Genomic DNA, 12,043 nt, shown 5'->3' on the forward strand with positions numbered 1-12,043 from the left:
AATATTTACACGGAGTTCAGTATAGTGTCATTGTTATACATTGTACTAACTAGGTGATGAACAGAAACAACATACTAGCATTTCTTAAAATTTAGATGACTTGCGATAAAGAAAAAAAAAAAAATAATAATAATAATAATAAAATAAAATAAATTAAGTCACCTTATTGCCTGAAGTATGTTGTTTGTGTCGTATAACTTCACAATGTATCACGGTCAGAACCGGTCTTTAGTCTTGTACAAGGATGCGTTGTTTGTAAAAAGACTCGGCAGCCTCCGGAGAATCAAAAGTGTGAGTTTCTTCTCCGAATTTCATACGCAGACGCGCAGGGTACAGAAGTTGAAACTTTATTCCTTTCTGATAAAGGGATTGTTTGACTTCTTTGAATCTGGCGCGTTTCTTCGCCAACGCAGCGCTTGTATCCGGGTATAGCCTCAGTGACACTCCGTTGAATTTAACATCATGTCGCCTGGCCCAGTGAAGTGCCTTTTCCTTTTCCTGAAAACGATGGAAGCAGACGATGAATGGTCTGGAGATTGTCCTGCACCAGGTTTGGGGCGAAGTGCGCGATGCGCTCGCTCAAGTTCAGGAGGTTTGTCAAACACGCTCTCCATGGTATCTTTAAGCAGCCCAGATATAAATCCGATAGTGTCTTTACCATCTTCGGCGCCTTCCGGAATATGCAGGTTGACCCTTCTGGATCTATTCTCAATGTCATAAATTTGGTCGAGAAGTAATGAGTTCTGTGCTTTCAAGGTTTTAATCGTTGCTTCCGCGGCGACTAGCCTTTCGAAGTTTTCGCCGACCAGTACTTCAGTTGATGCAAGTCGGTGCTGAAACGAGCTTAGCGTGTCAAGGGAGGCTTGTAACGGCTTAATTGAGTCTTGTATTAAACTTGCCATGTCCTCTTTTAAGCTGGCCCGCTGTTTTGCCAGTTCTGAGACTAGCTGGCTCATCGACAAGTTGTCTGTGTTGTCTTTATCTGGTGTATCTTTGTTGCTCGTGGTATCGTTAGCCGCCATAGCTAACAATACACATAAGGAACTCTGAAAACATATTTGTTGATTATAGTCCTTTTTTTAAATCATTAATATGGATATGAACCATGTTTTATATGACCTCTTTAAAATATTTCAATTATTTGGTTAAATTCCAGACATAATTCTTGCAAATGAATACAAACTCACCCTTGTCGTCAGGATGCATGCAGTTATCAGATCAAAAACCTCAGAAGTTGGAATGGTTTTATGCCTGCCTCCTTAGCCTCAGATACTTGGTGACTCTAGATAACCTCAGGCCGATCACATTACTTCCACAGTGGCGATGCCTTGTTCAAATGTCTGCCCTGAATTCTACTCTGCACATCTGGCATGGTGACCATATGGATAACAGGGAATCAGGGTTCAATTCCAGACAGGGACTCTAAGAAATGGCTATTACATCCGGTAAACACAGTAGGTGCAAAAATGACCCATTCCCAACTCAAGGAGGTAGTGATAAAAAACAAAACAAAACATTAAAAACAATTATGGTTTAACCACAATTAAACACACATTTAGTACTTTTATGCAAACTTAAAAGATTTAAAAATCAAACCTGTGCCCATCAACCCCTGTGCCAGCCAACCCAGTCTCCTGTACATTCCCTCCCCTAGGGAGCCGCCTTGTCTTATGTCATGCCTCCCTGCCCACCCCCTTCCCCCAATGGCAGGCGGAATCTTTACACACATACACTTATACATAATTATTTATTACATCACTGAAATGAGTATTGCCTGATGAAAACTATAGTATGTTTGCACAACATCGAGATTTATATCTTCCATATGTTTTGTATAAACATGATCTATTAATGTTCCTTTTTCTGTGGTTGGATTTTGTACATGTTGTCTGTATCCATGTTGTTCCATTAATTTCACAACTGTAGATGAGGTAAAGATGTCTTCATTAAAGTCTCCCATGATTATTTTCTGTCCTGGATGATTTCCTATTTCTTCAATAAGATGTAATAGCTTCTGTCGAAACATTTCAGTGTTATATGAATTGGGCCTGTACAAAAGTGCAGCAGTCAAATTAACATGTGGAACTATGAAATATAAACATTCTAATTCCAGTGCTCTGGAGTAAAGATGTTACACTCAATTTTCTCAGAACAATACATTTCAACTCCTCCTCCTCTCTGGTGTTTTAATTCAGCAGAAAGAGCAGTACTGTTGTCATAACATTTAGCTCTTGGATTGTGCTTGAAATTCTGGTATTTGTGGTTCTTGTCTTTTGTCATCAGCATTTAGCCATGTTTCTGTCAAACAAATACAATTAGCATTCATTAAAGCTGTATGTGCAAGAAGATCCTGAAAGTGAGCTTTCAGACTTTGTACATTAAGCAGAGCTAATCTGAATGTACCAACTGATTTAGTGGAACTGTCATTTTTCCAAGGGAATTTTGACATTTCTTTCATAGCCAACTCAATTTTGTCATTACAAAATATAGTCGATTCTTTAAAGTCCTCAATTATTAATCCACTTAGAGGTCTCACACGGCTCAATGCAACATATGCTTGCCCTGCTGTAAAGATTTTCTTAAGAGACACAACAGCTTTATCTACTGTAAGTCGTTGTACTTTGTGAACTGTACATGTCCATGCCAATCTGAGAGGAAACTGACGCCTTATACCACCATCATTTGTGACTTGGTCTTCTTGTACTTCAATTACTGTTGAATTTTGAGAAAATCTCTGGCGTGTTTTAGATCTCTGAATTCTACCAACATTTGGATTATCAAACTCCACAAGAATAGCTGATGGGAAATTGTCATCATTTTTTTGACTTTCAGTTATGTGGACAACTGTACCAAAAGCTCCATTAACAAAACCATCAGCAACATCAAGTTCCCTTTCGTGGGAACTATCGACGCTACGTCGGATGACGTGATGGGAACCCTCTGTATTTTGTGTTCGTGAAGCACCTCTGTATCCAACCAATGAAAAGACGTGACGTCAGCGGCGGGTGACGTCACGGATCAGGAAGCTATAAAGCACACCTGAACACAAAGCACGCCAGCTTCTGTTGTCTTCAGCAAGCGCTCTCTGTATCTCGTTTGTCTTATTTATTGTTTGTCTGTCTGATATATTCACACGGTGATCTCTTCGTCCGAGGACAAGAGTTTCAAAGCACAATAAAAAAAAAGACATATAAAGAGAAATATTATGGCGGAAAAGCAGCAGTTCAAAAAGTGTGTTCCTCCCTGCCCACGCTTCATTGTGGAAGGGGATACACACGACATGTGTGTAAAATGCCTGGGGGTTGAGCACGCACAGGCGGCTCTCGAGGGAGCCGTCTGTGTGCACTGTGAGCGGCTCACCCTCAGAGTGCTGCGATCGCGTCGAGCGCTCTTCGAGGAGGGCGCCGAGGCGAGTGTTCCCCGCGGGTCCGGTCCCGCTGCTGCCGAGGCTCAGCGTAGGCTGCACTCGTGGGGTTCACAGATGGATCTAGCGGAGGGGGAAGAGACGGGCCCTGCCTTATCGCTTCCCTTACCCGCTAGACCCAGTGTCTCTCCTTTGGTGGCGGAAGCACGCGTAGCGGTTTCTTCCCCCCGAAGAGAGGCACCGATGCTCAATATATCTTCCTCCGAGGAGGTTGATGTAGAGAGTGTTGATGATGTACCGCCAGCAACATTACCGGCTTATGAGGAGCTATTAGAGGTAGTGACCAGGGCTGTTGAAAAGTTGAATATAGAATGGCCTGTGGAGAAAGCCGAGTCCAGAGTAAAGAGTAAACTGGACGAACGCTTTCTTCCCCCTTGGTCACTGCCTCAGCGCCGGGGTCTCCCGTTCTTTCCCGACCTCCATGCCGAGGTGTCGAGGTCGTGGAAGAGACCCGTACAGTATAGGCTGTACAGCCCGCAGACATCGCTGTACAGCAATATTGTTGGCCTAAAAAATCATGGCTATGGGGCGATGCCTCGGGTAGAGGAGACGCTTGCGAGCCATCTCTCGCCCGAGACCGCGTCGTCCCTTAAGACTCCAGCGCTGCCCACCAAGCCTCTGAAAACTACATCCAGCTTGGTGGGTAAGGCTTACTCGGCAGCAGGTCAGGCGGCGGCATGCCTTCATACAATGTCTATCCTCCAGGCATATCAAGCCGACCTGCTGGGGGAAATTGATCAGAGCGGGGAAGCGTCCTTTGAGGCGATTCACGAATTGCGTAAAGCCACAGATTTAGCTCTCCGGGCCACCAAGGAGACGGCCAAATCCATCGGCCGTTCTATGGCAGCCCTGGTGGCCACGGAGAGGCACCTATGGTTGAATCTGTCTGATATCAAGGAACGTGATAAAAATACGCTCATGGACGCGCCGCTGTCGCCTGATGGCCTGTTCGGCGACGCAGTGTCAACAGTCGTCGACAGGTTTCAGGAGTCACGTAAACAAACGGCGGCGTTCTCTAAAGTCATTCCCCGCCGCGCTCATCCCCCCGAGGCTGCCTCGGCCGACAGCCAGCTCCTCAGCAACATCCGCGCACAGAGCGCAGCAAAAAGCCAGTGTCGCCTCCCGTACTCCCCCACGCAGTGCCTGGGGACCGGGACGGGCGGCACAGGCGAAGCCTTCCGGAGGTAGGGCGGATCTGAGGACCGTCATTATCTCCCGGAAGGCTTCAAAGAAGAAGTCCTGACACTAGTGTCACAGGATTTCTTGAGGGCAGCCCCCTCCGGGAGGATTCGGATATCGGGTCCTCCTCTGTACCCTCAGGGGACCGTTCTGCCAACCCTGCCACCAAGTGTGAGTCAGGGCGCAGCGGTCTCCACCGATCCTCCGAGGGGGGTCGGTCAGCACGTGATTCGCCTGTCTGCCGGTGCGCCGCGTCAGATGGACGAGCCAAGTGCTCAAAAAACACCAGAGACCAGTCTCGAGAGACTGGTTCCCTTAGTAGAATATTTGGAAGAGTGGAAAAATCTCCCAAATGTTTCGAAGTGGGTGCTGCTCATGATAGAACAGGGCTACAGAATTCAGTTCGGTTCACGACCGCCTAGGTTCAACGGGGTGCTTCCCACGGTGGTAACCCCAGAGCAGTCTCTGGTGATGGAGCAAGAAGTAACGACGCTTTTGCAAAAAGGGGCTATAGAAAGGGTTTCCCCTCCCAGCAAAATGTCGGGCTTTTACAGCCGCTACTTCATTGTTCCGAAGAAGGATGGAGGGTTGCGTCCGATCATAGATTTACGTGTGCTAAATCGATCCGTAAAGAAGCTGAAGTTCAAAATGCTTACACTCAGACAGATCATCCCTCAGATCAGGTCCGAGGACTGGTTTGTAGCGATAGATCTGAAAGACGCATACTTTCATGTATCCATCCATCCTTCACACAGGAAGTTCCTCAGGTTTGCTTTCGGGGGCGAAGCCTACCAATACAGGGTTCTTCCGTTCGGCCTATCCCTCTCACCCCGCACGTTCACGAAGTGCGTGGGTGCAGCGCTGGCTCCGCTGAGACTCCAGGGCATCCGCGTGCTGAACTATATCGACGATTGGTTGATATTAGCTCAAACAGAACAATTGGCAGTTCAACATCGAGATGTTGTTCTGTCGCACATGAAGAGGCTTGGGCTGAGGCTCAATGCCAAAAAGAGTGTGTTGGTCCCAAGTCAGGTTGCAAACTACTTAGGTGTAATCTGGGATTCCACCACGATGCAGGCGCAGTTGTCCCCTGCTCGTGTGAATTCCATTCTCGGGGCCGTGAAAGGGGTGAAGTTAGGCCAGTCACTCACTGTAAAACAGTTTCAGAGGTCTGATGGCAGCTGCGTCCAACGTTATTACTTTTGGCCTTCTGCACATGAGACCCCTACAGTGGTGGCTCAGGACCAAGGGGTTTTCCCCAAGGGGAAATCCTTTTCGCATGATCAAAGTCACGCGGCGATGCCTTCGTGCTCTGGTCATGTGGAAGAAGCCTTGGTTCCTAACCCAGGGACCCGTGCTGGGGACTTCTGGTCGTCGTGTAATGCTTACGACAGATGCTTCCCTCACGGGCTGGGGAGCGGTCATGAGTGGCCGCTCAGCTCAGGGTCTGTGGGAGGACCATCAGCGCTCCTGGCACATAAATCGGCTGGAGATGATGGCGGTGTTCCTTGCACTAAAACACTTCCTCCCCGACCTGAGAGACTGTCATGTGTTGGTCCGCACGGACAACACTACGGCGGTCTCGTATATCAACCATCAGGGGGGTTTGCGGTCTCGCCCATTATCAAAGTTGGCCTCGCTGAGAGCAGCTTACATCCCCGGGCGGTTGAATGTGGGAGCGGACGCCCTGTCGAGGCAGGGCGCGAGACCGGGGGAATGGAAACTCCACACCGAGGTGGTGGAGTTGATATGGAAAACTTTCGGTCGAGCTCAAGTCGATCTCTTTGCCACAGAGGAGTCAGCTCAGTGCCCTCTGTGGTACTCACTTCAGCACCCAGCACCTCTAGGGCTGGATGCCATGCTACAGACGTGGCCGAGGCTAAGTCTGTATGCATTCCACCCAGTCTCAATGCTCCCGGGAGTTCTGGAAAACGTTCGCCAGGAGAAGGTGGCCTAATATTGGTGGCCCCTTACTGGCCGACCAGAATATGGTTTTCAGACATAATGTCTCTACTGCACGGCTCTCCCTTGGAGCTTCCTCTCAGGCAGGATCTTCTGTCTCAAGTGGGCGGCACGATTCTCCATCCCCGCCCAGAAATGTGGAAACTGTGGGCCTGGCCCCTGGCCTCTCTCTGTGGTGTGAACAGCATAATTTGGACCCGGTCCATTCCTCAGTCTCAGACGTGCTTCGGTTCCTTCAGGAAAAGTTCTCGGAAGGTTTAACCCCTTCCACGCTGAAAGTATATGTGGCCGCTATTTCGGCTCATCATATCCCTGTAGGGGGCTCCTCGCTGGGTCGAGACCCCCTAGTAGTACGCTTCCTCCGTGGTGCACTCAGGTTGAGGCACAAAGACCCCGACCTGGGACCTCACTATTGTGCTCCAAGGGCTGGCTGAGGCTCCCTTCGAGCCAATAGAAGAGGTGTCAGACAAGTTCCTGACACTCAAAACTATCTTTCTCTTGGCCGTCTCTTCTCTGAAGAGAATTGGTGATTTACAAGCGCTGTCAGTCGCTCCATCCTGTCTTGAGTGCGCGCCTGGTATGGTGAAAGCCTTTCTACATACCAGGCCGGGATATGTTCCAAAGGTTCCGACGAGGGTCCCAGGCCCCATTGTACTGGAGGCTTTCTGCCCGCCTCCTTTCACAAATGTGGATCAGGAAAGAAAGAATCTGCTTTGCCCTGTAAGAGCACTAGATGCGTATGTCCACAGAGCTGCCCTGTGGAGAAAAACAGAACAATTGTTTGTGTGTTATGGGTCCCCTAAGAAAGGGGGCCCAGCATCTAAACAGCGGATGAGCAAGTGGGTGGTCGAGGCCATCTCACTTGCATATGAGACGGTGGGGCGCCCGTGTCCTTTGATGGTGCGGGCTCACTCCACGAGAGGTATGGCCGCATCCAGAGCTCTTCTGTCTGGTGTCTCTATGGACGACATTTGTGGTGCGGCTGGATGGTCATCCCAGCACACCTTCATCAGATTTTATAATCTTCATCTTAATATCACTCCGGGGGCCAGGGTGCTACGAGATAGCAGCCAGGCACTTGGAGAGACGGCGTAGTTGGGATTGCGTTCCCATCACGTCATCCGACGTAGCGTCGATAGTTCCCACGAAAGGGAACGTCTCGGGTTACGAGTGTAACCCTTGTTCCCTGAGTAAGGGAACGAGACGCTACGTCACGTGGCCGTATCTCCCGCATACCTGGTGCGCTTGCTTCAGACAACCTACAGAAGCTGGCGTGCTTTGTGTTCAGGTGTGCTTTATAGCTTCCTGATCCGTGACGTCACCCGCCGCTGACGTCACGTCTTTTCATTGGTTGGATACAGAGGTGCTTCACGAACACAAAATACAGAGGGTTCCCATCACGTCATCCGACGTAGCGTCTCGTTCCCTTACTCAGGGAACAAGGGTTACACTCGTAACCCGAGACGTTTTTTTTTTTTTTTTACATAACCCTTGCTCCAATACCCAGGGAAAGACTTTTAGACAAGGATGAGTTAAAAACTTTTGTATGAAACCCAACTTTACGTTCCATTCGTCCAATTTTTGAGTTTTTGACATAATCTTATGTATATGTATAGCATGTATAGTGATTGCCTCTGGGCAACATTCATGTAGTCTTTCAATGTTATATTTATCAACTTCGGCATTTGTAGCAAATATGTGAAGATCATTACACTTCTCCCCTGTTTCACGTGTTTTCAACATCGCAATATCAGTAATGGTTAGAGTTTCCTTCTTATTTCGTACTCTCAGACGATTTGACGATTCAGCTTGAATCTTGCTGTCGAACAACTTTAGTTAATTCAGCAAATTCAAAGTTATTCTCCCATAGATTTACTCCTTTTGTATCAGCATACAGAGCAGTTCCTTTTACAGGGGGGAGTTGATAGAAATCACCAACACAAAGAATACTCACTTTTCCAAACAGAGAGTAGTCACTAGTTTGTTTTATTTGTCGCAGTCTTCCATGAATGTATGACAAAAGACGATGGTCAACGATAGACACTTCATCAATAATCAATATTTGCAAAGTACCCAATTTTGTGTGCAAAGAATTTATTTTGTCATCACTAAGAGGCTGATATGGCAGCCTGACATTTGCAACAATTTTAAAAGCATTATGAACCGTTGCACCTCCAATGCGAAAAGATGCCACACCTGTTGATGCTGTCAAAAGTACAGTAATGTCATCAGGATTCTCACACAGCTGAGATAACAGTCTGGAAGATTCATAATGTATTGCCGATATTAAATGACTTTTTCCTGTGCCTGCTCCACCAGTAAGAAATAATCTAAATGGTCCAGGATTTTGTCCAAGAATTTTTTGTAGACACCTTTGCATTCATCACGCTGTCTTTCTGTTTCAGGACATATCTGAGCCCAGGCATCTTCTAAATCAATATTCTGCTCCAAAAGCTGTTTAGCTTCCTCGATTTTATCACTTTCCTTTTCAAAACATTCTCTGTTGCCATCAACAATTGATTTGACTTGTTTCAGTTCACAACCACTTTTTACAACACCACAGTTGAGGAACTCTTCATATGTGCCATACTTGCTAGGTTTCAGATCAGAGTCATTATAATGTGGTAAGAAAAGCTGCAGCAATGAATGATAATATTTTTCTGGATCTTTTGTTTGTGATAATTGTACATATCGGATTATTGCAGGTTCAGTTCTTGTTCTCCGTTTTACAGAGCCATTGTTATTATCGAGTTTAATTATTTCATTTTCTTCTGTTTTGCTTTGTGAGAAAACCTCTGATTTTGTCAGAACTCTGTACTCTGTACAAAAACTGGCAAGACACAGATTTTCAAGTGGTTCTTTCTGTGGTCTGTTTTTGTACCTGTCAATGACACTTGTCATTTTCCACTTTGTTTTGCAGCATATGCAAAGGCAAATTCATCTTTACAGGATTTTGTCCAATGGGAATAAATTGTACTTTACGGGAACATTCCTTCAAATGCATGCCTGTCAGTCTGTATACTGCCTCTTGAGCTGAAATTTCTCTGTTGTGCAGATAGACACTTCCCAACTGCTTTAATGATGCTTTAGCTTCAAGATTTCCATTCATCGCTTCATTTTATGTACGTTGAAGTAGCAGTCCCATTTCTTGTTCTGCTTTTGTGATGTAACTAAGTATATAGACCACTACAGAAAAAGCATCTGTGACATACTGAATATCCATATTCCCTTGCCAAGCACGCAGTAAATCTCTGTTGTACTGGTTTACCCAAACATCTTTTGGATTCCGTTTCAGGACAATGCTTTTCTTTTTGGAACACCTGTTGTATGCTTTTTCAAATATACTTTCATTAATCCCAATAGATGAAAAAAAGGCTGAATGAAAATTTACATCAGAAGTTAAAGCATTTTTGACCTTCTTTATAATTGCACTTGCTGTGTCATCTCCATCCTTCCCTTTCAACTCATCTGCATGACTTTATCTTGTACGTGAAGACGGCGGTCTTGGAAAATTAAATCTACAAACAGTATTTTTCTTACGGCATGTTTTTGAATGTCTTGTACTGTGCTTCTGAACTCTGTTCACTGTTTCGTAAGTACTGTGTCATTTTCCGGTGGTATCTCACAAGTGATATAAGTGTCAATGAATTCAGCAACAAGAGGATCATTATCTGCATCATGATCATTGAGCTTCGGAGCATTTTCCACCCAAAAAAGACAGTGAACATGAGGAGAACCACGTTGCTGAAATTCAACACGATAAAAGTAGTCTTTTATCTTGCCAATAGGTTTTGCTGGTGACAATGACATTTTTTAGAAAACAATGCCATCTGTGATCAAACATCCTTGCTGCAGTGATAGGATTTCGTCTTATGAGTCCACATTTTTCAGACCAGTCAAGCTCATAAATGTTTGTTTGTTTCCTTTCTTGCTTAATAATTGCATTCATCATTTCAGGCCATCTCAGATCAGCAGAACTAAAAGATGCAAAGAAAGTTGGTATGCCTAGTTGTCTAATCAGTGCAAACAGATCTTTTTGCATAGACATCCAATAAGGAGGAGTCCCTCTCACTGGCCTTAAGAATTTGTATCCTTCATCAAAATTTAATATTCTTTGCAAAGAATCAGAGTTTGTTAGCATATCTGGTGTTACCTTTAAGCAATCTTTCTCAGAACCTTTCCTCAGTGCAACTGACAACATTAGACACAATTTGATTAACTTCTGATATATATTGTGCATAAAAAATGAAGTCTGGGCTCTGTGCAAAACGTCCATCTGCATTTAGGATTCTTGCATTCAGGTATCGTGACAATGTGATTTTTCCCTCTCTTTCATCATGAAATGTTGGACCACCAGTAGGATAGAGAACAGGGAAACACTTTGCCTCATTGGTTTTGTCGGCTAGTAGCCTAAAAGGACTGTTACCTTCAGCTGGTGCTACATTGAGTACATCATGAAAATGTTGATCAATTATTTCTGAACCCAGATCAACAGGTTGTAGTGATGTGTCTGACAAAAGACCACTTTGTTCTTTAACCATTAAATGCATACCTCGGGTCGTTTTTGACCCGGGACATCATCTACTACCCTCCTGCTCATTCATTTTTTTTAAGTCAGACCTCCATGTTCTTAGTATTCCTCAATCTATTTATTATCAACAATATAACAAGGAAAAAAATCCAAAAATGTAAAATAATATCTGTTTTCTAATTAATATATTGTAGAAAGTGTATAGGGTCGATATCGACCCGAGGTATGTAAGAGTGTAAGTATATTTTTCTGCGTAAAAAGAAACCGCTCTGCAGCGCTTTGTGCAACGCTCGTCTCAATAAATGTAATTCACCTTTATTCCTCAAGGTGGCAATGTTTGACAAATGATGATGTGAGGCGTCAATCAAATATACCTCAGACATAAAACAAATTGTCATGGCTCAGCGATTTACAGCTGAGCAAGTCTGCGATCAAATATTATCCTCGCTTGATGATGGATCTGACGACAAAGCTGTCAGGGAACAAATTATTGACGATGATGACAGTGAAGAAAACAATAGTTTCAGTATCGTATCAGATAACTCAGATCCTGAATATGAGCCAGACACTACCAGGGAAATTAGCTCTGAAGACGACAGCGATTATGACGGGGAAGCAGCTAATCAAAGCGAACCTGCCCAAGTTCCCACAGATGAGAGAGAGTCCTACACAAAAATGGACTTGTTTGGTTATCAGCTGATCCTCCGAGCAGAACAAGAGGATGCAACATTTGTCACACCAAAGAAGGGCCTTGTGGCAAGGCAAAACTGATTCTGACTGAAAGTGATGCACTCTCATGTTTCCTTGATGATGATATTCTGCACAAGGTGATTCAAAATACTAACCAGTATGCAAGAATGTATATGGTGTCTAAAGGCAGAGATCCTAGCACATGGAAACGAGTTGATGAAACTGAGATGAAGGCCGTGATAGGAGTCCTCTATCTG

General features: G+C 45.1%; 3 pseudogenes; all 3 read right to left on the reverse strand.

Annotated features, from left to right (window-relative positions):
• Positions 1-434: 434 nt before the first annotated feature.
• On the reverse strand, positions 435-8,945 carry LOC137022873 (ATP-dependent DNA helicase pif1-like; annotated as a pseudogene).
• LOC137022874 (uncharacterized) lies at positions 8,945-10,039 on the reverse strand (annotated as a pseudogene).
• A 4-nt stretch (positions 10,040-10,043) lies between these two features.
• LOC137022875 (uncharacterized) lies at positions 10,044-11,115 on the reverse strand (annotated as a pseudogene).
• Positions 11,116-12,043: the final 928 nt, after the last annotated feature.

Source organism: Chanodichthys erythropterus, chromosome 7 (assembly GCF_024489055.1).
Source record: "Chanodichthys erythropterus isolate Z2021 chromosome 7, ASM2448905v1, whole genome shotgun sequence".
NCBI classification, from domain to species: Eukaryota; Metazoa; Chordata; class Actinopteri; order Cypriniformes; family Xenocyprididae; genus Chanodichthys; species Chanodichthys erythropterus.